This window comes from Ceratotherium simum, chromosome 14 (assembly GCF_057802395.1).
Source record: "Ceratotherium simum simum isolate JZ-2026a chromosome 14, ASM5780239v1, whole genome shotgun sequence".
Taxonomy (NCBI): domain Eukaryota; kingdom Metazoa; phylum Chordata; class Mammalia; order Perissodactyla; family Rhinocerotidae; genus Ceratotherium; species Ceratotherium simum.
In genome coordinates, this window is record NC_141913.1 from 51,707,479 (window position 1) to 51,732,252 (window position 24,774).

Sequence of the window (24,774 nt, forward strand, 5' to 3'; positions counted from 1 at the left end):
AGCGTGGAAATTTTTTTTTTTATTTCTTCCTCTTATGGACATTTTCAATTAAATATAAAGATTTTTTGCTTCACACAGTGGTTTTAAATTGGCATTTCATCATTTTATGTATTGCTGGCACTGGCTCTGGGTTATTTAGCATTTATTAATAATTTCCATTTTGACCTTTCCCAGGTTTTGCTATTTATTAGGTGTTTTTGTACTATTGCAGAGATGACTGAGCAGAATTGGGGAATTTTTTTTCTGCCCCTTTTTAAAACTTCCTACTTTAACTTATTTTTACATTGACCTTTAAAGTTGGTATGTAGCTAAGATTTGAAGTTCTGTTTTAAAACCACCCTGCTGAAACATCAGACAATCCCAAAAGTTCTAAACAGATTGGTCGGCTGATGGCTGAAAGCTAAGGAAACCAGAAACAGGAAGAGAGAGTTGAGAAGGGAAAAAGGAGCGGAGAGATGTCAGTGGAGAGGAAGATCGCTGGCATATTTGCTGTTTGTTTTATGAATCATTACTGATGTAAGAAGGCAAGAAGCACACTGTGTGTAAATAAATTGTGTTTGACAGAAAGTGACTTCTGAACACATCCGGATGTATTTGGAGAATGGTCATTTTATTTTTCCATTTGTTTATTCTATCTGAATGCATCACCCTATTTTCATTTAGTTAATTTCATTAAACAGGTTATCTTTGTTCCAGGTTAAAAATCTGAGGGACCATCAGGTGTTAGGGATGAAGACATTGATTGGTTCATGTGTTATGCTTGGTTCTTGCTTAGAGTCTTAATGCCAGAGGTTACAAAATGGCTTTAAGAATAAAAGCTGTCTGACATGAGGTCGGAAGGATTATAATTCTTTTATTGCTTGTGGCCAATAAAAGTCACACACACTCCTAATTGTGTTCTGCTGAATCCCATAAGGTAGTAGAGTCATGCTTTCCTCCATTTGGAATTTCTTCCGACTGCTCATGTTTTACCAAGGCCTTGACATCCGCAAGAAACTATTTGTTACCTGCATTTTCTAATGGACAACAGTGTTCTCTTTTTCTTCATTCAAGTGTCATCCAGTGAAAGATGAAATCTCGTTTTTAATCAAGCAGCAAAGTGTAGCTGATTATATGTAACAAAATAGTTTGATGTTTATCGAGCTATTTAAAATAAAAAGGCATCATTGACTGAGATAAACTATAGTGTAAATAAGCCATGTGTAGCAAGAAAGTGGCCTACTATGTGATGGATGGTGCCAAAGAATTCAACTTTCATCAAAGAGCTATATTTTTTCTTTTAATGCAACATACCCTCTTTCTTCTCCTATCTTTGAAGTATGGAGAATGTATCTTTAGTTAAGCTTAGAAATATGCTTTTGAACCATGAGTGCTAAAATATTTGGCAAAACTCTGAAACATGTATACTATCTTTGTAAAAATTCATAACTTTTTGTTTATGTTGAATCTGGGTTTCAAAAGTGACTTCTCTAAACTTTGCTAGAGTATTCTGCCAGATATTCTGCTGGATACTTAGGAAGACACAGATATAAATCACAATGACTCACACGTGGAGCTCCTGCAGCCTAGGAGCTTATGTTTATCTTCCATTGATATTTGCTCTTTTATGGAAAGAGTTAATGTTCAGTATTAACTTTGGGAATATGAGTGTATGGAGGGAGGTAAGGGTCATATCTATTTGACTGCATTACCTGTTGTAACAGTAGAACTGAAATCTAATATCCTTTGTCATCACAATGATATTTTCTTTTTAAAAATAACTTATTGAGGTGATATCCACACACCATAAAATTAATCCTTTAAAAATGACCCTTAAGTAGCATTTAGTATATGCACAATGTTGTGCAACCAACATCTCTAGTTTCAAAGTATTTCTATCACTTCAAAGCAAAAACTTATATCCGTTAAGGGGCCGGCCAGGTGGCGCAAGTGGTTAAGTGCACGTGCTCTGCTGAGGCGGCCCAGGGTTCGCCAGTTTGGATCCCGGGCACACACTGGCGCACTTCTTGGCAAGCCATTCTGTGGCGGTGTCCCATGTAAAGTGGAGGAAGATGGTCATGGATGTTAGCCCAGGGCCTGTATTCCTCAGCAAAAAAAGAGGAGGATTGGCAGATGTTAGCACAGGGCTGATCTTCCTCACACACAAAAAAACAACAAAACTCATATCCATTAAGGAGTTCCTCCTCATTCCTCTATCCCCCCATACCCTAGCAGCCACCAATCTGAGTTCTGTCTCTATGATTTCATCTACTCTGGATATTTCATGCAAATGGAATCATACAATATGTGACCATTTTGTGCTTAGCTTCTTTCACTTAACATAACGTTTTAGAGGCTTATATTTTCTCCTAGGAAAACACCTATTCATTGCTAAATTATGCTCCTCCTCAAAATGTGTGCGAGTGGATATAACGAGAGCTATTAGTTCATACAGACTTGGGTCAAATCCCCAAGTTTTGAATTACAATATTGGGATATAGTGCATGTTATTTAACCTTTCTGAGCCATGTGTTCTTGCATGTAATTACAAAAGAAATGTCTGTCTAATAGGATAATTTTGAGGAATAAATGACATAATGTTTAAAAATTCACAAGATATAATAGTTCCTCAAATGAGGTTTATTCCATTTGGCTGTAGTAGAGAGCAAATTGTTGCATCCTCTTCAAAATTCAATCATTTAATTGATATTCACTCAGAAATATTTTTGTCAATACATCTTGCCATGCAGGTAAGTGAACAATAAATACCACTCATTTTGCATATATAGATTTTGTTATTATTTTGATTCCATATTTATGAAGATATTCTAACATTTTTACTACATAAATTTCTGTAAAAGCTTAGGTTAATGGAAGTTACTCTTAAAAAACTTCACAGCATCTCTGTTTGGTTTGGAGCCCATTTTGCTTGAATTGTAATGATTTTTTTCTGACCCATTTTATAAGATTTATTTTATATGTTAACAATGATGAAATTCTTTCATGGAAAACAATATACTTCTAAGGACAGAAATTTCAACAAAGCAAAGGTATGTTGGATCACAGGCTGTTTCTGCCTTACATGGAGACTGTTACTCAAGATTGTACACACAGTGAAACTTCTACCCAAGCTAAAGAAAAATCTATTTTATAGGCTTGATTATGACACGAAGGACAGCAGTGTTTTACCTTTACAAAATGGAGATCTGATATTTGGTCTTGAATAGGAAAATGGTCAAGCCTCAGCCTAATGTTATTTACGACTGCACCATGTTGTGGAGCAAAAGGACTCTAACTACAGATTGCAGTAATAAAGAATAAACACCTTAGTTATCTGTCCTTATCAAAGGGAGTTTGTCACTAACTAAAGCAAAAGACAATAAAAAAAAGTCAGGGACTGTTTTCTGGAAGTTTTAAATAGTGACTCTCTCTCCCCTGTGTCCAGGATATGTCTCTTTGTTGGTTTTGTTGTTCTTATTGGACACTTTCTTGGTTAAATTTAATTTGTATTGCTTCTTTTCTCCATATCACTATATCTATTTTAGTTCATTTCTTATTAGTTCATGACCCATTGATACATTTGTGGAAATTTTATCTGTTCTATAGAATTTTACATGACAATTTATTGAAATATCTGAAATTCCTTCAAAGTGCGTGAGAAATGAAATGTCTTCTTTTATACCGTTTTATAGATTTTTTTATGATCCTCCCTTAAGGAATATCACAAACACACACACACAGACACACACTCACTCTCATAAGGAAGAAAATAAATAGCATTCCCTGATTCCTAAACTAGAAAGTGAAACATAATTTCCCTCTTAGCTTGGTTGTATATTATCAGTGCTCAAGTCTTTTGTTTTTTCATAAAATGTCATTTCTGTGGGATGAATGACCACCTACAATCAAGTTATATTTCAAAACCACAGTTCCCTAATAAAGTACTTAATAGGTTGGTTTTCAAAGCTTGGAAAATAGTTATGGAACATATTTTCTACTGGCATTTACTCAAACCGCTTAGCTAGAGATTTCGTTTCTAAAGTAGAAATGATATCATGCAATGTGAACTGTATACAGTTAGTAATATAAATAAAGTGGGGGATATATCTTCCATACATATGCACCAGATGTATACATATTAAAAATATGTTAATTTTCATCCGTGAAAGTGTTTTATATATTCCACATCATACTTCATCAAATGATGTGTAATGATGAAATATATGCAGTTTTTAAATGAAACTTCAAAGGAAGATTATGTTAAAACTCATGTCTGCATGCTTATTATGCACTTCTCACCAATCTAAAAATTATTTAAAGGTTAGTTTTCCAATATAATTGCATGGCTAAGAGTTTAAAGTCATCATAACGCTAGAGAGCTGAAAAAATACTCTTCTAGCCTTGACAGATACAAGAGAAAGAGAAAGGAAGGAACTAATTTAAATCTTATAGAAATACAAATTAAAATAAAATAAATGGTCCCTTTGATGGTACACAAGCAACAAGATCAGTTTTGATGTCCCAAGTTAGAAAAAACTTTAAAAAGAATTAAGCTGTCATTTTGAATTGTAGCCAGAGAACGTTCTCCCTTCACTTTGAATGAAGCTACCAAGCCAGGAAAAGTAAGATAGGAGTCTGAATTGGGCTAACAATAGGTGAGATTTTCCAGAGTGTAAAAGTGGGATTATCTAATGTTTTAAAGACACATGCAGAGGATAATCTTAATATCAGAACTCAGAAAAAGACTAGTGCTGTATTGAAATTATCCCTAACTTAGGGATTCTGGATTTGAATTCGAAGAGCATTTTACAGCTGTGTCCTTTATGAAACCTTATCATAATTATGGGAGGAAAAATCGCACTGTCAACAATTGCGTGTGCGTGATGAGGCACTTATCTTCCGATGTTCAGTTGCCTTCTGCTTGTTAACCTTGTCGTGGAGGGCCGCTGCAGAGAGCACCAACCAAATGAAACCACAGCAATTACTATAATTCAGCGAGAAATGCAGTCAATTGAGGCAGACAGTTCTACCCCCACAATCAACCTTCTGCAGCTCAAGGAAAACACAAACATGGCCGGGCTCAGACAAATTAGGCATGAACAAATGTTTCACATTAAGTGAGTTAAAGGACCTTGCTGAAAATTACAAGGGCTGCTTGGGAAAGCAATGAATCCCATTATGGAAGTAATAGGTCTAAAAGAAAGCAGCTTGTTAGGGATTCCTATATAGGTGGAGGATGCAGACACCTTAGTGAAAGCTGTCCCCATCCAGGACACAGTTCTTCAGCACAACTCTCTCTGGGAGGAGGAACCAAAGTCAGGAGTTGGAGACTGCTCTCCTTGAAGTGTAATTAGAAAACAAAATACTGCATTGTATTACCTCAAGCAATTTTACTATGAAAAACCAGGAATAAAACAATGTTATGTTTCACTCTGAATTGAAAAATGCTTCATCGTTCTGGCAATATCTTATTTGAATTCATAGGCTGCACATTACAGGGCATATGTGGACATTTATACCTACAACAGGAATTATTTCCACATTAGGATGAATAGGCTTGGGATATGGGTACTTCTAAATAACTATCTTTATGAAATATATTATTTTAATGTGCGTTTCCCTGCCTTCCACTTCATCGGCAGGTGGGTTAGAGAGTCCTATTCTTTCAACACGAATGAGACTGGGCAGGGCTCCGTTTAGCTCTTTCCCCTGCTTCAGTGATAATGTAATTCATAGGAAATTCTGCCTCAACTCTGCTTTGTAGTATTTTCTAATGGCTTGCTGCACTCTGAAAAAGTGCACAGTTTTATTCAGTCCATTCTGTTGTGGAAAAAAATAAGATTGAAGTGGGGAGAGCAGAAGAAAAGATACATGTAATGTACAGTATAAATACGTCTATAGATGGGTTTAACAGAAAATGAAGTCAGCAGAGGCCTGCGCCATGCACCGCCATTATAAAATATAGGACAAATCACTGCCACCCTATGTTTTGCAAGTTTCCATTAAGGGGAATCTTTGTGTATGAGTAATGGCCCAGAAATTCTAGCCTTTTTTGTGGTTTGACTTTAAAAAGTGCCTGTTTATATCATGAGTTCTATACTAACGTGTTGCTATATTTTTTTAATAGTAAACTAAATCAGAAAAAAAGATCAAATGGAAAAGAAGAACTGATTATATAATCTATCCCAATCTCATTAGTTGCTCATTGGATATAGGCTACATAGTCCATACATATGAACAACTATCCTTTTTTCTTTTCTTTTGAGCTGTGGGCTTTCTTAGGTGAGCTATAAAACCATCCACCTTCTCTTCCTTTTTTCACATTTCCGTTAAAAAAGATCTTCATGATAAAAATGCTGCATCTCTCTTTTTTTTTTTTTTTTAAAGATTTTATTTATTCATTTTTTTCCCCCCAAAGCCGCAGTAGATAGTTGTATGTCATAGGTTCACATCCTTCTAGTTGCTGTACGTGGGACTCGGCCTCGCGTTGGACGGAGAAGTGGTGCCTCGGGGCGCGCCCGGGATCCGAACCCGGGCCGCCAGCATCAGAGCGCTCGCACTTAACCGCTAAGCCACAGAGCCGGCCCTGCATCTCTCTCTTAATGAAATATAGATTACTCATACTTGAACTGCATTGAATTTATGTGTCAAAGTTTAAATAACTGGGAAATACTGGGCCCATAAATATAGTTGATACAAATGCACATTGTTATAGGTTTAACTAAAAAAACACAACTGACCCACATACATTTCGTTAGTCTGAAATGTCCTAATAGTAATTTGTAATTAAAAGGCAAATATAGGAGTAATAAAAAATTGTGTGACATACTCAGAAGCACATTGATGATACTCAGATAGTAGAATTGCCAGTATTCCTGGGCCTGCGTGTGCAGGAGGGGAGATGCACCTTTGCAAAGCATTTTGTGGCCACTAAATTTCTTAATAGGATGTTTTTTTCAGCTTTATTGAAGTATCATTGACAAATAAAATTTACATATATTTAAGATATATAAGGCAATGATTGTATATTGCAAAATGATTGTGAAATGATTACATTGTGATATACATTGTGAAATGATTACCACAATCAAGCAAATTAGCACATGCATCACCTCACACAGTTACCATTTTGTGTGTGTGTGTGGGCGGGGGGAGAACACTTAAGATCCACTGTCTTAGAAAATTTCAAGTATACAATGTGGCATTATTAACTATAATCACCATGCTGTACATTAGATCCTCAAACCTTGTTTACCTTGTAACTGAAAGTTTGTGCCCTTTGACCAACATCTCCCCATTCCCCAGCCCCTGGCAATCACCATTCTACTCTCTGTTTCTGTGAGTTCGCCTTATTTGGATTCCACATATAAGTGAAATCACTCAGTATTTTTCTTTCTCTTTCTGGCCTATTTTACTTAGCATATCGTCCTCCAGGTTCACCCATATTGCCCCAATGGCAGGATTTCCTTCTTTCTCGTAGCTGAATAATAATCCTTTGCATTATATATCACATTTTCTTTGACTATTTATCTGTCTATGGACATTTGGATTATTTCCATATTTTGGCTATTGTGAATAATGCTGTAATGAACATGAGGGTGCAGATATCTCTGAGATCCTGATTTCATTTCCTTTGAATATATAACTAGAAGTGAGATTTTTGGATCACATAGTAGTTCTATTTTTAATTTTTATTAGGGAAACTTCATATTGTTTTCCAAAATGCCTGTACCAATTTACATTTCGACTAACAGCGCACAAGGGTTCCCTTTTCTCCACACTGTCGTCAATACTTATCTCTTGTCTTTTTGATACTAGCCATCCTACCTGGTTTAAGATGATATCTCACTGTGATTTTGATTTGCATTTCCCTGGTGATTAGTAATGTTAAGCCCCTTTTTATATACCTTTTGGCTGCTTGTATGTCTTATTTGAAAATATGTCCATTCAGATCCTTTGCCCATTTTTTAATCAGGTTATCTGTTTTTTTTGCTATTGAGTTGTATGAGTTCCTTATATATTTTGGATATTATCCCCTTATCAGATTTTTGGTTTGCAAATATTTTCTCCCATTCTGTAGGTTGCCTTTTCATTTTTCTGATTGTTTCCTTTACTGTGAAGCTTTTCAGTTTTATGTAGTCCCACTTGTTTATTTTTGTTCTTGTTGCCTGTACTTTTGGCTTCATATCCAAGAAAACTCTGATTTCTTCCCTGCGGACATGGCACCATCTATAACCCATGTGCCCATTATATCCACACAGTGCAGAAGGCTCGCAGAAAAATCCTGTGTCTAGTGGATTTTTCTTGCACTAAATTATTGTTACTATTGTTGTTATAAATTATTACTGTAATGAGCAGAGAATCATTAAGGGTTTTGAAATGAGTACTGACCAAAAGAAAATGAAATGATATTTTAATATCTGGGTAGTGTCATGTAATTGAATGAGAAGCAACTAGAAGCTAAAAGAACAGTAAGGCTATCAAGTATGTGTAAAAGTATTCATAAGGTTAATATCTAATGATTTATAGCATTTATTTTGCAGATAATAAAGACTTTTGAGTGAGTGATGGGGAATACTACCTAATCAAACAATATGACCCAATTTGGAAATCCTGAGCTGTGGGGGCATCATAGACAATCTTCTGTAAGAAATGGGCTCCCACCCACCCAAATAAGTCAGCCCCTTTAATAATATTATATTAATAAATCTTTATATCTCTTTCCTCTGCACCCTACCCCCATGCCCCCAACACCAGTGACAGGTAATTAAGCTAAAAAATGTCAACTGACAAAAATGGACCAAATAATATTCTCTCTTAGGAATCTGGACTACAACAAATGACTTTTGTTACTAAGTTTTGGATGACTAAATTGGGAGATGATATAGCTATTTTTGGTCATTTGCAGAGGAAAGCAAATATTACCTGGATAAAAGAAGGCCAGATTGAGACTAGACTCATCACGGTCTCACTCTAAAATTAAAGAAAAAAAAAAAAATCCAACCCCAAATCAAAGAAAAGCAATGTAACACTTTAATACACTTCCTTTTGGGGGCCTGACAAAGGAATGTTTTTACTGTGTAAAAAATTTAGAGACTTCCTAACAACCTCACTTTCACACTGTCTCCCCAAAGGGACACTGACCCCATCTGTAGCTAAAAATCAATCCTCCTCCTCCCTTTATCATTTTCCAAAATGCCTGTGTGCCACACTGCTGTCACTCCATTATTAATTCTTTCCTCTTTAGTATCATTCATATGTACAATGATCTAATTTCTCAAGACTTCTTCAAATTCTTCTACCTCCTCCCACTTCAGAAAACACAAGGAAACCTCTGCAAGTTACCAAGTTTGCAAGGAGTATTTCTACCTGAGTGGGTTGGAGCAGGACCTGAAGAGCTGGGCATTAGAGCAGCCAATATAGCAAACTCTCATAATGCACTAACCTTGTTTTACTTGACCCACAAAGAAAATATGTACAGAGTGGGAGGATATAACAAAGCATGTGCACAGGGAAGAGAGACTGTAAGACTCAAGAGAGAGAGAAAGGAGCTCTTTTAATTTATGATGCTTCTCCCACACTTATTTTCTTACTTGTCCGAGACCCAGCTGCACCTCTAGACTTAGAGAAAGTGAGAGACCCTGGATTTCTCATCTAATCCTCCCTCTCTGCCTCATTACTCACACTTAATCAGAAAGTGTTCAGTTACGCAAAATTAAAAAATCCCAAGGCAAACTTGCTCTACATACAAACAGTCTAAAAGTTCATCCGTCAAAAATGCAGAGATTCAAGCAATTCACGAGCTGTAGCAATTATGCTCCAAATTAAAATAAAGCATTAACTACACTTAAATCAAAGGAAAAATAAAATTAAAACTGAGAAGAACAGGAGGAGGGAATAACTAAGTCATATAGATTACTTTATCATAAACTTTTAGTACCTTCATTTTTGAGGAAATATAATTTTGCTATAAATTATATATTTATGAAGCACCTTGACTGCAAAATTTAATATACAGAGCATAATAATATCCATTCATTATTTTTATATGCTTAGCTAATATGATACTTGAAAATTCAAGAAATTTTATCTTAAATGTTTGAGTTTTTTTATCACTATGAAATGAGAAAATGTCATTATATCGCTTATATAATGTTTATATGATATTTGCATAAGAAATTTCGTGATAAGCTTAAAATTACTTATATACTTAATTTAAATTATAATCTTCATGGAACCACATTTGCTACAAAACTACCACATTGGGACCAGCCCGGTGGCACAAGTGGTTAAGTGCGTGCACTCCGCTGTGGTGGCCCACTGTTCGCTAGTTCAGATCCCAGGTGAGCACAGACGCACTGCTTGTTAGGCCATGCTGTGGCGGCGTCCCATATAAAGTAGAGGAAGATGGGCACGGATGTTAGCCCAGGGTCAGTCTTCCTCAGCAAAAAAGAGGAGGATTGGCATTGAATGTTAGCTCAGTGCTGGTCTTCCTCACAAAAAAAAAAAAAAAAAAAAAAAACTACCACATTTATCATCATAGTATCCTATTTTTAATCATTTATCAATATTTAAAGTTATCTTGTTTGTGTATTTTTGTCTCTCTCACTTGATTGAGAGTTTTTTGAGAGCAAGGGCCTTGCTGCATCATTCATCTCTATTCTCCATACCTAGAACTCTTTCTGAGACATATTGTAGGTTTGACATCCAAACAGGTCTAAAAAAGTAATAGGGGGGCTGGCACAGTGGTGCAAGCAGTTAAGTGCGCATGCTCTGCTGTGGCGGCCCGGGGTTCGCCAGTTCGGAACCTGGGCGTGCACCAACGCACCGCTCGGCAAGTCATGCTGTGGCGCATCCCATATAAAGTGGAGGAAGATGGGCATGGATGTTGTTAGCCCAGGGCCAGTCTTCCTCAGCAAAAAAAGAGGAGGACTGGCAGATGTTAGTACAGGGCTGATCTCCCTCTCACACTCACACAAAAAAGTAATAGGAAAACCAGTCATTGTGTGTTTCTGATGTTATACAATATAAGGACATAATATAGCCTGTGAAGTATTCTTGCAAAAATGTTTAAAACCTGATCACAGGTCTAGATTTAACTTCCAATTGACAGAAAATACAGAGCATACAGACACAAGTTAAATACATTGTGGAAATAATAAATAAATATAGAATAAAGGACATTCCATAAGATAAATTGCCTGGGACTCCCCCCCCCCAAATTCAATGTTTTGGGTACAATGGTATAACTCCGTTTGATTTAAAATGACTAAAGATACACCAAAATCAAGCACAGTTTGAGAATCTAGATTACATATTTGAAAAATGAAAATCTCTAAATATATATTTTAAAAATCTGGAAAATTTTAATGTGGATTGTGCATTAGACGATATTTTTATTCGTATTAGGTATGGTATTGGTACTGTGGTTGTAGGACATGGCTATATTCTTAGTTAATGAATGCTGAAATATTTAGGGGCGAAGTATCATGTTGTCTTCAACATATTCCTAAATGTTTCTGCAAATATAACACCTACATATTCACACACACACACACCAAAGAGGAAACAAATTTGGCAAAATACTTTAATTGCATTTTTATAGCAGATATATGGAGGTTCATTCCACTATTCTTTCAACTTTTCCATAATGTTGAGAGTTTTAAAATTAAAAGTTAGGAAAAATTTACTTTTGATAAATCTCCTCTAGGATAATATTTAAGACTTCTCTTCCACTGTAATCAGAATTGGTAAAGAGATATTTCCTTTTTGCACTTCAATAGCATCATCTGCTTAATAAAACCAAATTTATATGATATACTATATTGTAATTGTTTGGTTTTGTCTTCATAACTTCATTCTTAACTAGATTTTAAAAATTAATCAATTCCCAATACCCAATGGATTGCTCTAAATCTGTCATGGGTGTGTCTTTATTTTTTTGGCCACAGTAGAATGCTATGGATACTTTGACCAACATGGACACACATATACAAACACCCCTTATGAGGAGTTATATTTCACAAAAATGCAGAAATTATGCTGTGACTCAATAATTAGATTGACTAAAATTAAAATTACAGATAATATATAGAGTTGACAAGAATGTGGAGCAACTGGAACTAGCCTACACTACATTGTTGGCAGTGTGTGTGCCTGTGTCTATATGGATGTTTCATTCCCTGTAGATATCCCTTTTTTTTTTTGGCTCTGATCTGTCTTGCTGATACTCTTTAGAGCTAGGAGTTAAGATCCTTTATTTCCCAGATATTACTGACATAAATAGACAGGTATTGGGTTCCAACTGTAGGGCTGTGTTGACCCTAACAAGAATCACTTTCGTGTTTCAAACTACATGACAGATTCTGGAAGCCAAGTTGAGCCAGTGGGCCTTTTTCACAGGGAGGCTCAAGGAAGTAAATATAGAGTGTCACAGTGTAAGAATATAGTGTCACACTGAAAAAGCATACACCAGGAAAGTCAGAGTTGAGAACATTGACAACGCAACATGGTCTCTTCAAGCTTAAGAGCAAGGCAAACTGTAAACAGGAGTACAAGTGAAGAGATCATTGTAACTGAACTGGGGAATAGATTTCAATATGAAATGGGCCAGGGTAAGAATTCAGGGCCAAGACCAACTACAGCAAGTGCTGACGTTTCATAACCAGGTAAAGATCTGGGTACCGAACTGGTGCCTGTCAACTAAAAAACAAGTCTGGACTTAGGTAAGGAGGGACTTTATTTGAAATATTATTGCAAGAAAGGAAAGGCACTATTGCAATGGGGAGAGAGAAATTATAGCAATAGGGAAACCACTCCGGCCACGAGATCTGCAAACCTCTCGAGGGTTAGGCAAATTTTTTTTTCATAGGCAGGAGTAAACAAGGATAGAAATAAACAAATGTGGGGAAGAAGGATGAGCAAGGTGAAAAGGTAGCATGAACTGACAGTAGATCAGAGATCCTTTTATCCTGTGGTTAACCTATTGCTGCGATGAGACCTTAAAGAAGCTCTGTAAGCCAGCTCAGGTTGAGGGTGGGTGAAGTACAGGGACCTGGAAAAGAAGAGAAGCTTAATCAAGTTTAGTTAGCAAGCATGTTGTTCCAATCGATCAGTGAGGACAAAACAGTTTGGCAATCACTTATGAGGCAAAGAATGGGAATTTGGAGGGTCGGTGTCTGGTTTTGTCACAGAAAAGCAAAAGGACATCTGTGAGTCTTTTCTAAGTCATGTGAGGAAAGTGGTTCTTTGCAGTAAGCCATTTCCTGGACATAAAGGGTGGGGGATGTCTTTAGCCATTGTTGTTTCCCAGGATCACAGTTCTCGGGATAAATTCATCTTTGTCACGTCTCAAATAGCTGTTAGGGGACTGACTAAATGATGTATAATCAATTAGGAGAGAAAAAAGTGTCAGTGGTAGAACAAAGGCAGAAGGAGACAAAAACACGTGTCAGACATTGGGATCAGACTAGCATGTGGTGGTTTTAAGGTATTTTCGAAAATCCTTTGATATTTCTCCCAATAATAGTTGCAGTCCTGTGGTAGTGCACTGGACTTAACAACTTACTTCTAGCCGCTAGAATAAAACAGAAGTCATGGTGTCAACCTCGAGGACTAGGTCATAAAAATGCTGCAGTTTCCTGCTTGTTCTAGTTGTCTCATGAATCAGTCACTTTGGGTGAAGCCTGTTGTCAGAGGCCCACAGGGAAAGGAAAAGAGGCTTCCTGACAGTAGCCAGCGAGGAAATGAGATCTCCAGTTAACAGCCATATGGTGAGATGTCTTAGATCCTCTACCTCATCAAGCCTTCAGATGGTTGTAGTCTGGCTGCCATTTTGAATGCAACTTTATGAGAGACCCTGAGTGAGAACTATCCAGCTAAGCTGCTTTTGAATTTCTGACCCCTGAACCTGTGAGATAATAAATGTTTTAACCTGCTAAGTTTGGGATAATTTATCACTCTTCAATAGAGATATAATCCAAGTCCTTTGAAAGATACTGTATTTTGATTTTCTGCACTGGATTTGCTAGTCTTATCTCCCAAACTGTAATGTGAAGTTCCTGAAAGCAAGAATATTTACTTCTTTGATATTTTCCAGAGCACCTACAATTCTATGAATCTTGTACAAAAGTGTATGTAAAATCCTTGTATAAAAGTGTTAAAAAAAAATTCTTAGTTATCACATGACTATTAAGACATCCATGGCCAAAATCAAATTTCTAGAGAGGACCAGAGCACAAGGGATAGAGGGGAAGAGGCAGCAAAAACAGACAGAATTGGAGAAAAATAAATATGCACAAGGAAATTTGGAATAATGTTCAAAGAAGTCAATAACATGCATATCTTTGATAATAATCGGTACCAAATTTAGTTCACATTACTTTTGTCTTATTCTGAGGCTTTTGCATTTTGCTTTGTATTACTTACTTGTTTACTTTCCTCAACTTCAACAATGAAAATTTAAAGATCCAATGATTGGTCTCAGATATGAGTAAAGTAGTAGGTAAAATATTTATATTCACCGTTGAAAGCTGTGTTCTTTTAACTTGCTGTTTAGTATTGACATATACAAATTTTAAAAACATCATAATTGCCTCTAAACTTTTAATGTTGTCTTTTTTCTAGTGGACAAGTAATAATTACAAGATCATCGTCGATAATAATCTATAAATCTGTGGCATTTTATAAGCAACGAGAAGCATTCACTTTGCAAGTGTTTCCTTAAGTGTGGAGGAGGTTTGTCTATGTTTGCACTAGAGACTAGCGTTCTGTATGGGGTTGAACTCAAGACTGATTCACTTTTCTTACCCTTACAGAGCAGTAGAAGCAACTCTTGTGCAGGGTCGAAGATTGATGGGGTGGGAGCAAAGGCACTGAAATGACTCACTGAAGTGAATGTGTGTGTGACTTCAAATTGCTTTTACTTCCACAAAACTTACAATGAATTCATTGGTATCTCCCTCTTGTCATTTCTTCCAAAGACCTTATGTGACGAGGTTAATAAGGAAAATCGTGTTTTCTGAAATGATGAGGTTAGCAGCATAGATAGAATAGAAATAAGTGCTCCCACTGTTCCATATATAGCAGTCTTAATAAAATTTCTGAAAATGTTAAAGACAAATAATTCGAGCACATTCTGAGAACTCAAACAGGAAAATAAATATAAGTAGAGAAAGGTCATTAGGTATTTTCTAACCATCTTAACTTGTTTCAATTGTATCTATACTGGGCACCTTGATAAAGGAAACATTTACTGAAGGTAAGACACTGTGAAACGTGTAGTGCAGGGACTACACCAAAAAAATGGTGTCCAGTAAGTTGTTTTCATTGTTAATAACTTTGGACACGTAATTTCCAACTTACCCTCCAATTATTTTCCTGGAACTAATGTGAACGTTAGTTTAACTGTTAATCTAATTCACGTTGTGTCTGTGTGTGTGTGTGGTGTGTACTTTGTAAAGGTGAAGTTGTACACATACAAAAAAATCAGGGTTTTTTTAATTGTTTTGTTTTTTGTATTTAGATAATATTTCCATAGAAAAAATAATGAGTTTGTCCCCTAACAGAGCTTCATGCTCTTCCTTGCTTCCTGTCTCCAGGGAAAGATCCAGCATTTCATATGGCCAGAGTTCTGCAGAATAGATTGAACTGATACAAGGGAAAAACTTTCTTAAAGGCTACCTTTGGTTTTCAGTGTCCTCTGATTCCATTCCAAGGCTCCCATCCTCATGGATTTTGAAGACTACAGTTAGTGAAAGAACCAAATCTTGCTTTGGAAATATGCCCTGGTTGGAAAGGACACGAAACATGGGACTACAGGGAGCTTTGTGAAGGGCGCTGGGGAAGATCCCATGTGCGTGATTCTTCGCAAGGCTGAGTTCACTTTCTGGACCAGATTTTTCTCACTATCACAGGGTGGTTATTTAAAAAGGGCAAAATATGGTTGTGATCTTAAAGAGCAAGGCAGTGTCCAATTTGCACCACGTTTACACCACAACCCTAAGCTTAGCCTAAACACAAGTTTCCACTGTAAGGTTTATTCTCAAATATAGAAAATTATGCTGCCAACTGAAGTTAGCGCTTCAGTTTGAACCTGATTATAGAGCCTCTATATTGAGTGGTGGAAAAAGGTTAAACTAGTGATCAGACTCCACAAACTGATCCATTAATTAATTTCAAGTGGTAGCTCTGAGCACACCCTTCCAGAATCTAATGATGCCATTTGAGGAATGTTTTCCTTTCTCTCCTTTAACCCTGAAACTAAATGTACATTTTTCTTACTGACTACCAAGGCCAAAAGATAGTGAAAGCCCGTCTCCCTATGAGAAAAACTCACCACTGATCAAGAGCCGCAGTCAGATTCTCACTCTGTAATGTGTATCGGAGCCTAAGCTGTAAGAAGCTGAGCAGCCAGCTGCAACCGCGACCTGGCCGGGAGCCAGTGGGGCACTTAGCGCAGCTCTGTCCCCTCACTGGCAGCCTCTGAAGGCACGGGATGCATCTGAACATCGCCAGTCTCTTTCACTTCCCCCATGGGAAATTTCACTCTGATATTGTTACAACAGAAAGTCAGTTAAGAACCCTGCATTTTTACTTGTTAGTCAATCGATGCTATCAAAATGTTTGTTCAAAACGACTTTTAGTGTGAACTATTCTACTTCTAGAAGTACAATGGTGATTAAAAACAAAACTGGAAAGGTAATATTAGAATGCAATATAATCCAGAATTATCCTATTCAGCACTAGGCTTTGTTTCATTCTTGATAGTGTGTTACACAAAATCGTAAGTAGCATTTGCTCTTGATTGAATGGAGAAGCGAAAGTTTAAATTATGAGATGTTTCAAATGACACTAGACAAGCTAAGGAAGATAAAATGCTAGTAAAATCCTTAGCCAACATTTGGAGGAGAAAAATACAATATAACTAGTGAAAGAGCATAAGTTTTGAAAACAAATGAAAATTGTACACCCACTTACCTTGCCCTACCAGTAAGAAAGCAAATGTTCTTGTTGAGCATTACTTAAAACTTGCTTAAATGGTCACTTTTAAGTCATATAACTCATTTATCGTAAAAATGGCAATCACTCAGCACCAAAATTCGCTTGTGAAAAACAATCAAATAGTTTTCTGTTACTGTTTTCTGTAGAAATAATGATTTTCATAACTATTAATATCTGGTATATTGGATTTATTTCATATTAGTTTACATAATTAAAATGTTGTTCATTATACAAAATGGAAAACTACATCTGACTGAATAAGAAGTACCCACTATGTCCTACTTCTCTCTCTGGTCCCTGCAACATGAGAATATCTACCTTGTGAGTCAACGGACAGTGGAAAATGTTTCCTTTCTTCTTCAAATTTCTACTTGAAATGTCAAAAATCATTCAATTTTAACTGGCAGATTCCATGGCCAACTGAACTTCTTACTGTTGGTTCAAAGAGTGGTTCTAAAATACAGTGCTTGCTGTATGGCTGTATGTGTGTATATATGTAATCACCTTTTATGTTTGCAACTTATATTATGATGAATTCAGTGGAAGAATATTTCCTGTCCCTCTAAAAATCATACAATGTGAGATTTAAAGTACCCGTGATCCCTAAAAGATTTTATAATTTGAGAGAGAGTCTTATTTCATAAGACTAATAATAAAACTTATTCACAAGACTAACAATAAGACATTTCATAAGACACAATATGTTATTGTATAAATAACCCAAAATATATTGATCCATTCTACTGAAAATGGATATTCAATGTTTTTTACTGTGTGTGGTTATGTGTGGGTGTGTGTTTTTGCTTATTAACAATACTTCCAAAGGAACATTGTTTTACATGTCATCTGATGAACATGTGCATATCCTGTGGCATGTGCATATACATATGTGTATACACATATGTATACGTATGCACATATGTGCATGCATATATGTATATTATATGTGTCTCTGTGTGTGTGCGTATGCCTATATTTAATTGTTGGGTTGTAGTTTACGTACACATTTAACTTTACTAGGCAATGCCTAATTTATTTTTAATGTGACTATATCATTTTATACACCCATCAAATGTGGATAAATGATCCCATGGGTACCCATCCTTGAAAACACTTGTTATTATCAAATTTTAAAGATTTTACCATATGGTGAGTGTAAATTTTATTTTGCATTTTCTTATTTACCAAGATAATTGAGAGTGTACTCACGTTTAATGATCATTTGTATTTCCAGTTCTATGAAATTGTATTTATACCTTTATTCACTTTTCATTGGTATTTTTCACTTTATTCACTTTTTATTGGTATTTTTTTCTGATTCGTAGAAAGTGTTTACATATTCTATATTTTGTAGGTAAAAAGCGTTGCAAATATTTTACTTTGTATATGGATTGTGTTTTTATTTTTTATTCTTTTATGGTATTTATTAATAAATAGAGGTGATTTAAGATTGTTAAATTTATTAATAATTCCTCTTTTTCACTTTATATTCTTTAAAACATCCTTTCAAACCTTGTTATAAAAATATCCTCTTCTATTTTACTCTAGAAGTATTTGTTTTATCTTTTATATTTAAATTCCTCTAATCATTTTAGTTATCTGTATGTGTACTGAAAATTTCAATTCATTTAAATTGTATTGTAAGAATTGTTACACACAATTCGATTTCTGCCATAATATTTGTCTTCTATTTTCCTACTTTTTTCTCTGATTCTTTCTTTTCTCATTTTTGACCATTTATTTGGATTGAGTTTCGCTTCAATATTTCATTATTTTTCCTTAACTAATATGGAAGTTACACTAACTATTTTTTATCATCTTACTTTTGGCTTGTGAAGTTTAATATTCACATTTAACTTAAAACGTTTAAGCATAAACAATATTTTTACCTTCTTCCTGGACAATACAAGGATCTGAGAATTAACTCCACACCCGCCATCTCTCCTCATAGTAAGACACCATAGCTTGTTCTTTTTCACCCTGGACTTGAATTCTTTCTACCTTGGTTTCTTTAACCACAAAACCTAGATGTTATCTTTGTCATTTGGGAGACATGCTATGTTTAGCATTTACATTATTTCATACATTTAATACTTTCTTCCTGGTTTGCTAAGACTCAATTTCTAGAGTCCTAGATATAAACAAATAAATACAGGTAGATGCTGATTCCATTGTTGTTTATCTTTACAAATTTTTCTGTGGTTATTTCTGGCCTCTGTTTTTTCTTATATACGAAAGTTTAGCCATAAGTTTTAAACTCTTATAGTTATATATTATACAAGGAGGAGTTAGTTTGACATTTTGAGAAAAATGGAAATAAACCCAGCATTTTGAAAGAAAAGAGTGACAGGAAAAATTTTCAGAGAAATATTTATTGCATAAGATGCCAGTATACCTAAATTATTTGAAAATTTTGGAAAATAAAATAACTTGGAAATTTTAGCAAAGGTGGTATACGAGTTCCCCAAAATATCCATATGACCTACTGAGATGGGAATTATGTATAGAAGAGGTAGTATATACACTTGGATATTACCGACAGGCAGTGGAATATCTGTAACCATGGCATCTTAAGAAAAGTAGAAAGACCTGGGTTTATGAAAATTAAAATAACTCTTTATTTATTTGAAGGCCTGTCATGATGAAGTAAATTTCATCAGTAAACAGAGTTTAAAATGTCATTTTCTCTGAGTTTATTGGTATTTTTTTTTACTGGACTGTCATAACCATTACTGATTTCTTTACCTGCCGATGCCTATTGATATTAAGGCTAAAGGATGGGATTTTTAAAATGCCACTCATATACATTCAGAAGGAAATAGAGTTGAAAGTTAAATGTTTCTCAAGGAAAAATCATTCTTTTAATTTTCTGCCCACTAAAGTGTTGCCATCTCATGTCATTTTAATACACAGTTAACCAGAGGATGGAAATGTTATGATTTATCACGACAGGGTAAATAAAGCAATAAGAGTGAATCTAATTTACGCATGCATCACCAAGCATGCCTTTTCACTCTCGCTTGATAGCTCCCCAAAATGATCCAACGGAACATGAAAGGCGAGAGGCATTAAAAGTGGGAGGCTGGCTTTTGAGCACACTAAAAGCCCGTTGTGTACTTAGGGGTTCTGCAGCCTTCTCCTAAATCACTGACTTCTGGCTGAGATCAGGGAAAGGCTTATCACGATCTTCTTAAGCATTTAGTCTTCCTGCTGCTCTTTGAATCTTTTAGGATCGCTGATTCTTCTGTCAGGAACCCTGGATTTGAAATTTATCTCTGCCATTTACCAGGTGGGGGTCACTGGACACGTTTCTTAACAAGCGTGCCTCCATTTCTACTCCTATGAGATGGAAATACAAATCACGTCAAACCAATAGAGTGTTGTGAGTGTTGAATGAGGGAACACATGCAAAGCACCTAGGCATTGTCTAGTAGTTATAAAAGCTCAGTAAATATTAGTCATTACTATTATTAGAGAATAATTATATTAAGCTTAAGTATAAGTAAAAAAAAATGAAAAATGGTGGAGTCACTAAATTTAACACCTTGCTCTCAAACTGAAATAATATGAAAACACATGGCTTGTCCTCTAGGCTGTCAATTAACTAGATTTCAAGAGCAAATATTTAAAATTTCGTGTACTTAAATGTGTGTAACTCTGATGGCCCGACATATTCAGTCTGTCTGGGGTCAGTCTTCATTTTGAAAAGCCTCAGAAGGGGGCTCAGGTTTTCATTCTACTTGCTTTCTCCCATCTCTGCTCTCCTTTGTCTATCAGTTTTCTTTTCAACTGTTTCCTGATAACCTTAATTTCTATTACCAAGACCTTGAAGCATTATCACAGACAACAAAAAAAGAAAGAAACAAAACAGGCTTTTCTCTAAGAAGAATTCTATTTTTATTTCTGGGCCAACATACTCAAACTCCACATGGATTTTAAAAATCATATTATACTTCTTGCCATTACAAAAGACTGTTTTGTGCACGCAAAAATGCGTGCTAAAACCACACTTTTCAATATAGGCCAAATTGTCTTATTGTGGTGGTGGTTCTTGTTCTTACTGAGAGCCTACGGCATAATTTGGCTTTTTCACATTCTATAAGTGATTGGAAAATGTGATAAGATGGTGTTTTTCAGGGAACCCCACGGCATTAGTATTGCAGAATGAATAGAAAAACAGGACAAGGAAGAATCGATTAAGGACAGCTGACATGATGTGCTTGCTGAGTGCCAGGTGCTGGGCTAAGAGGTGTATAGACATTCATTTAACACAACAACCCTATGAGAAACATTATTAACTCCATTTTCCACAGATGAAGCTAGAGGATAAGAAATTTGCTCAAGGTCACACAGCCAGAACTTGTATCTAAACTTTGGACTCACATTAACTGCATCTACTTCTTATTATGACAATAAAATTTCTATTGAGTAGCTGTATTGCTACTGAACAGAATACCACAGAGGCCTGTAGAGCTAAATTTTAATGAGTTCGTTATTTTATGGAAATATGTCGCTTTGTTAAATGCTTTGATTTCATTCTATATACATACTCATACAAATGCACTAAAAATTCTGAATTCACTGAATTTATTATCAGTCTTTTGATATCTTGACTTTTAATTTTATGTTTAAGGTGGAATATGGGTTGAGTTTCAAAATAAAATTTAAGAACTAGTTCAGATTTTCAAGAAAAGGATCAAAATACAAAGTAGCTGAAATCATAATGGCTACGACACCTACATTAATGCTTATGAGGCTTTGCAAAATGAACAACTCGGAAAAGAAACTGAGAGCATATGCCATCTTCTATTGTGTATTTTTCAGTATGTCACATTCTAAGATGTGTTGGATGCATTTAGGTATTAAAGAGATGCATTTTACTATTATATTTATATACTATATTGCAATATTGTCTGCACCCTGGTGGCCTGGCAGATCAAGTTGCCCATTCTCTAGTACAGGAAAGACTATGTATATTTCCTAAATGAATGAACATGTAGCTGACAAATGAATGAATGAATTTATGGATTGTGTGACTATGAGCAGATATATTTTGCTTTACTATTCTATGTTTTTCACATTTTTACCACCAACCTTGCATTATTTTTATAAAGAATAGTAAACTTCATTTTGAAGAGTCACTTTGCTTAGAGTGGTGAGGGTTTAGGGTGAATGTCACTGAAGGGATTATGCGCATTTATCCCCAAAAGTTTCAAACCCCTCAAGCTGTGATGCTTGGTAGTTCAGTTAGCTATGTTTAAACCCCAAGTCTCCTCATTAGCATTCCAAATGACAGACATAGCAGGAAGGAGACCTTCCCTTTTTCTAAAAGAAACATGAAAAGGAACAGAGATGAAAATAACAGTGAGAAAGAAAACACTTCATTATAAGGAGAAATGTCCTCGGTTACAGTTCTTGATCCTTACAAGAGGAATTTAAGCATAATTATGAAAACATCAAAAAATGTATATTTTAAGACTGTTTTCACTCTGTGGATCATTTGATGATGAGTGTAAGATTTATCCTGGAAAGATTGAAAAAGTTACTCATCAACAATACAAGGTCATACGTAATGAAACATCTTCTGCATTTGTAAACTTCTAGGGGTTTCTGCAACATTCCTTTTCATTCTCTTCCCTGGACTTACTGTTCTCTGTCCTGTTATTAAATAATATCAAGGTCAAATATTCTGTCACTGCCTTTGATGGATCATAGTTATTCTCCAGAAATTCAACAGAGCCAAACAGATTTCTTGGTGGTTGCATATCCACCAGTGTCTCTGTGTGTGTGTGTGTGTGTGTGTGAGTGTGTGTGTATTCTTTAGAGTATTTGAGAAAACAAAATAAGAATATTCATTAAGATACTTATTTAGTTTGATATTTTATTGCTATTATTGACAACTAAATACTTAAATATTTATGATAGGTGAATGAAAGAAAATTCTGCCTTGCTTGATAAAAGGGACATTGAGTTTGGATTCTGGAAAGTTTTACGGTCTTTACACATATCTCTGAGATTGAATGCCCTCTGAACTTCCGAAAAATAGTAGACTAAGTAATTTGTTCAAGGTCACACAACTGGGAAGTGGCCAAGCTCTCTTTCCAACTGAGGTAATAGGGCTCCAGTGCCCATTCTCTTTACCACGATTTGATGCCTAAGTGGCAGATTCTTGGTGAAGATTAAATGAGACAATGTATATGAAATAACTTTAAAAATAGATAAATAATAATCAGTTGTATTTTATTATAGTTACATTAAAAATAGCATCTGATATGATAGAAAGAAGTGTTTAAGGAATACGGCAAATACATTGGGCTGACCAGGGAATACAGCATACATGGGAGGACATTAAAGGTAGTAAGTTAAAGCTGAAAATGCTATGGGCCAGATGATGGAGGCTTTTAACTGCCAAGGTTAGTAGCTTTTACTTCATTTTAAATACAATATGGAGGAATATTTAACGTATTTTGTAGAGATGCAACATGATAAGTTCTACACTTTAAGAATGTTATAGAAACAATGTGCAACATGGTTGGGGAGGGTGGTGAGGGGGAGGTGACAGGATAATCCATTAGTTTGCCATTGCACTAGTTGAGGCAAGAGGTATTTACATGATTAGTGGCAATGGAAATGATAAACAGAGGATGAATAAAAGGGTATACAAATGGAAAGATGTATAGCAAATCAAGACTATAGAAGCAAATAAAAAATTCGAATGCCTTTTTTATTCCAGACGTTGCTAGAAATTCTACAGGAAGCCTCACCAGAAGTTTATGATATATTTATGATATTCATTTTCTTCCCATTTTGCAGTTGAGAAAACAGTCTCAAAGAAAGTTGAAGTAATAGGCCTAGATCATGCAACAAATACAAGTCAGAAATAGAAATGAAATGCAGATCTTTGGCTCCAAAACTTGAGATCTTTCTATCACTCCAACTACCTCATGCCACACAATATTGGAGAAAACAGATGTAAAATGGGTAAGAAATTTCAGACTTGTTTGATAGTGGGGATGGTGGCAATTCTAAGCAAAGTAGGAGATGTAGGAATAGGAGGAGTATATTTTGATGAGACGGATAAATCTTGACAAAATTTTGAGTTTTAATACAGAGGTGACTACAGGAGTTAGAAAATTCCATTGCATACAGCATATAACTGTAGCTATGCCATCTTATGCCAATAACAATTATGTCTAAATCCAAAATATTAAGGAGATTTCACATATCACTATGTGTAGTAGACCCTTGACAAACAAATATTGTAATGTGCTTCAACGTGATCTAATAATGTAACTCTCCCTACCCGACAACAGCATTGTATACATCAAAGAGCTGAAGAAATAATTATTCTTTTTATTGTCATCTCCAAACATCTATAAGAGTAGGTATATAAATCCTGCCAGTTTTCATCAAACCAAATTACCAGTTGCTGTGACATTAGAAAGCTATGGGTCATCTTTGACAAGCAGAATGGTGTAGAAAATAAGACCACAAAGAATGCAAGAGTTATTGTAAATTCCCTGAAGTGGAAAGAACATCAAGTCACTATAATCCCCACGTTCCTATTTTTCTCTCTTGGTTTTGGCTTCTTGTATTAAGTGGTATCTGTTTATGTTCAGATGGTAAGACCATCATGGCTGACTGGCAAGAAGTGCAGCCACTAACCTCCCATTGATGTACCTACAAAACCTGGTCTTTAGATAGTGCATGATAGTTAGTCATGAGGAATTGTTCATGGATCTAAAGAGCCTGTGGCCTAAATTACTAAGTCAGTCTCAGGCTTCTGCATAATCA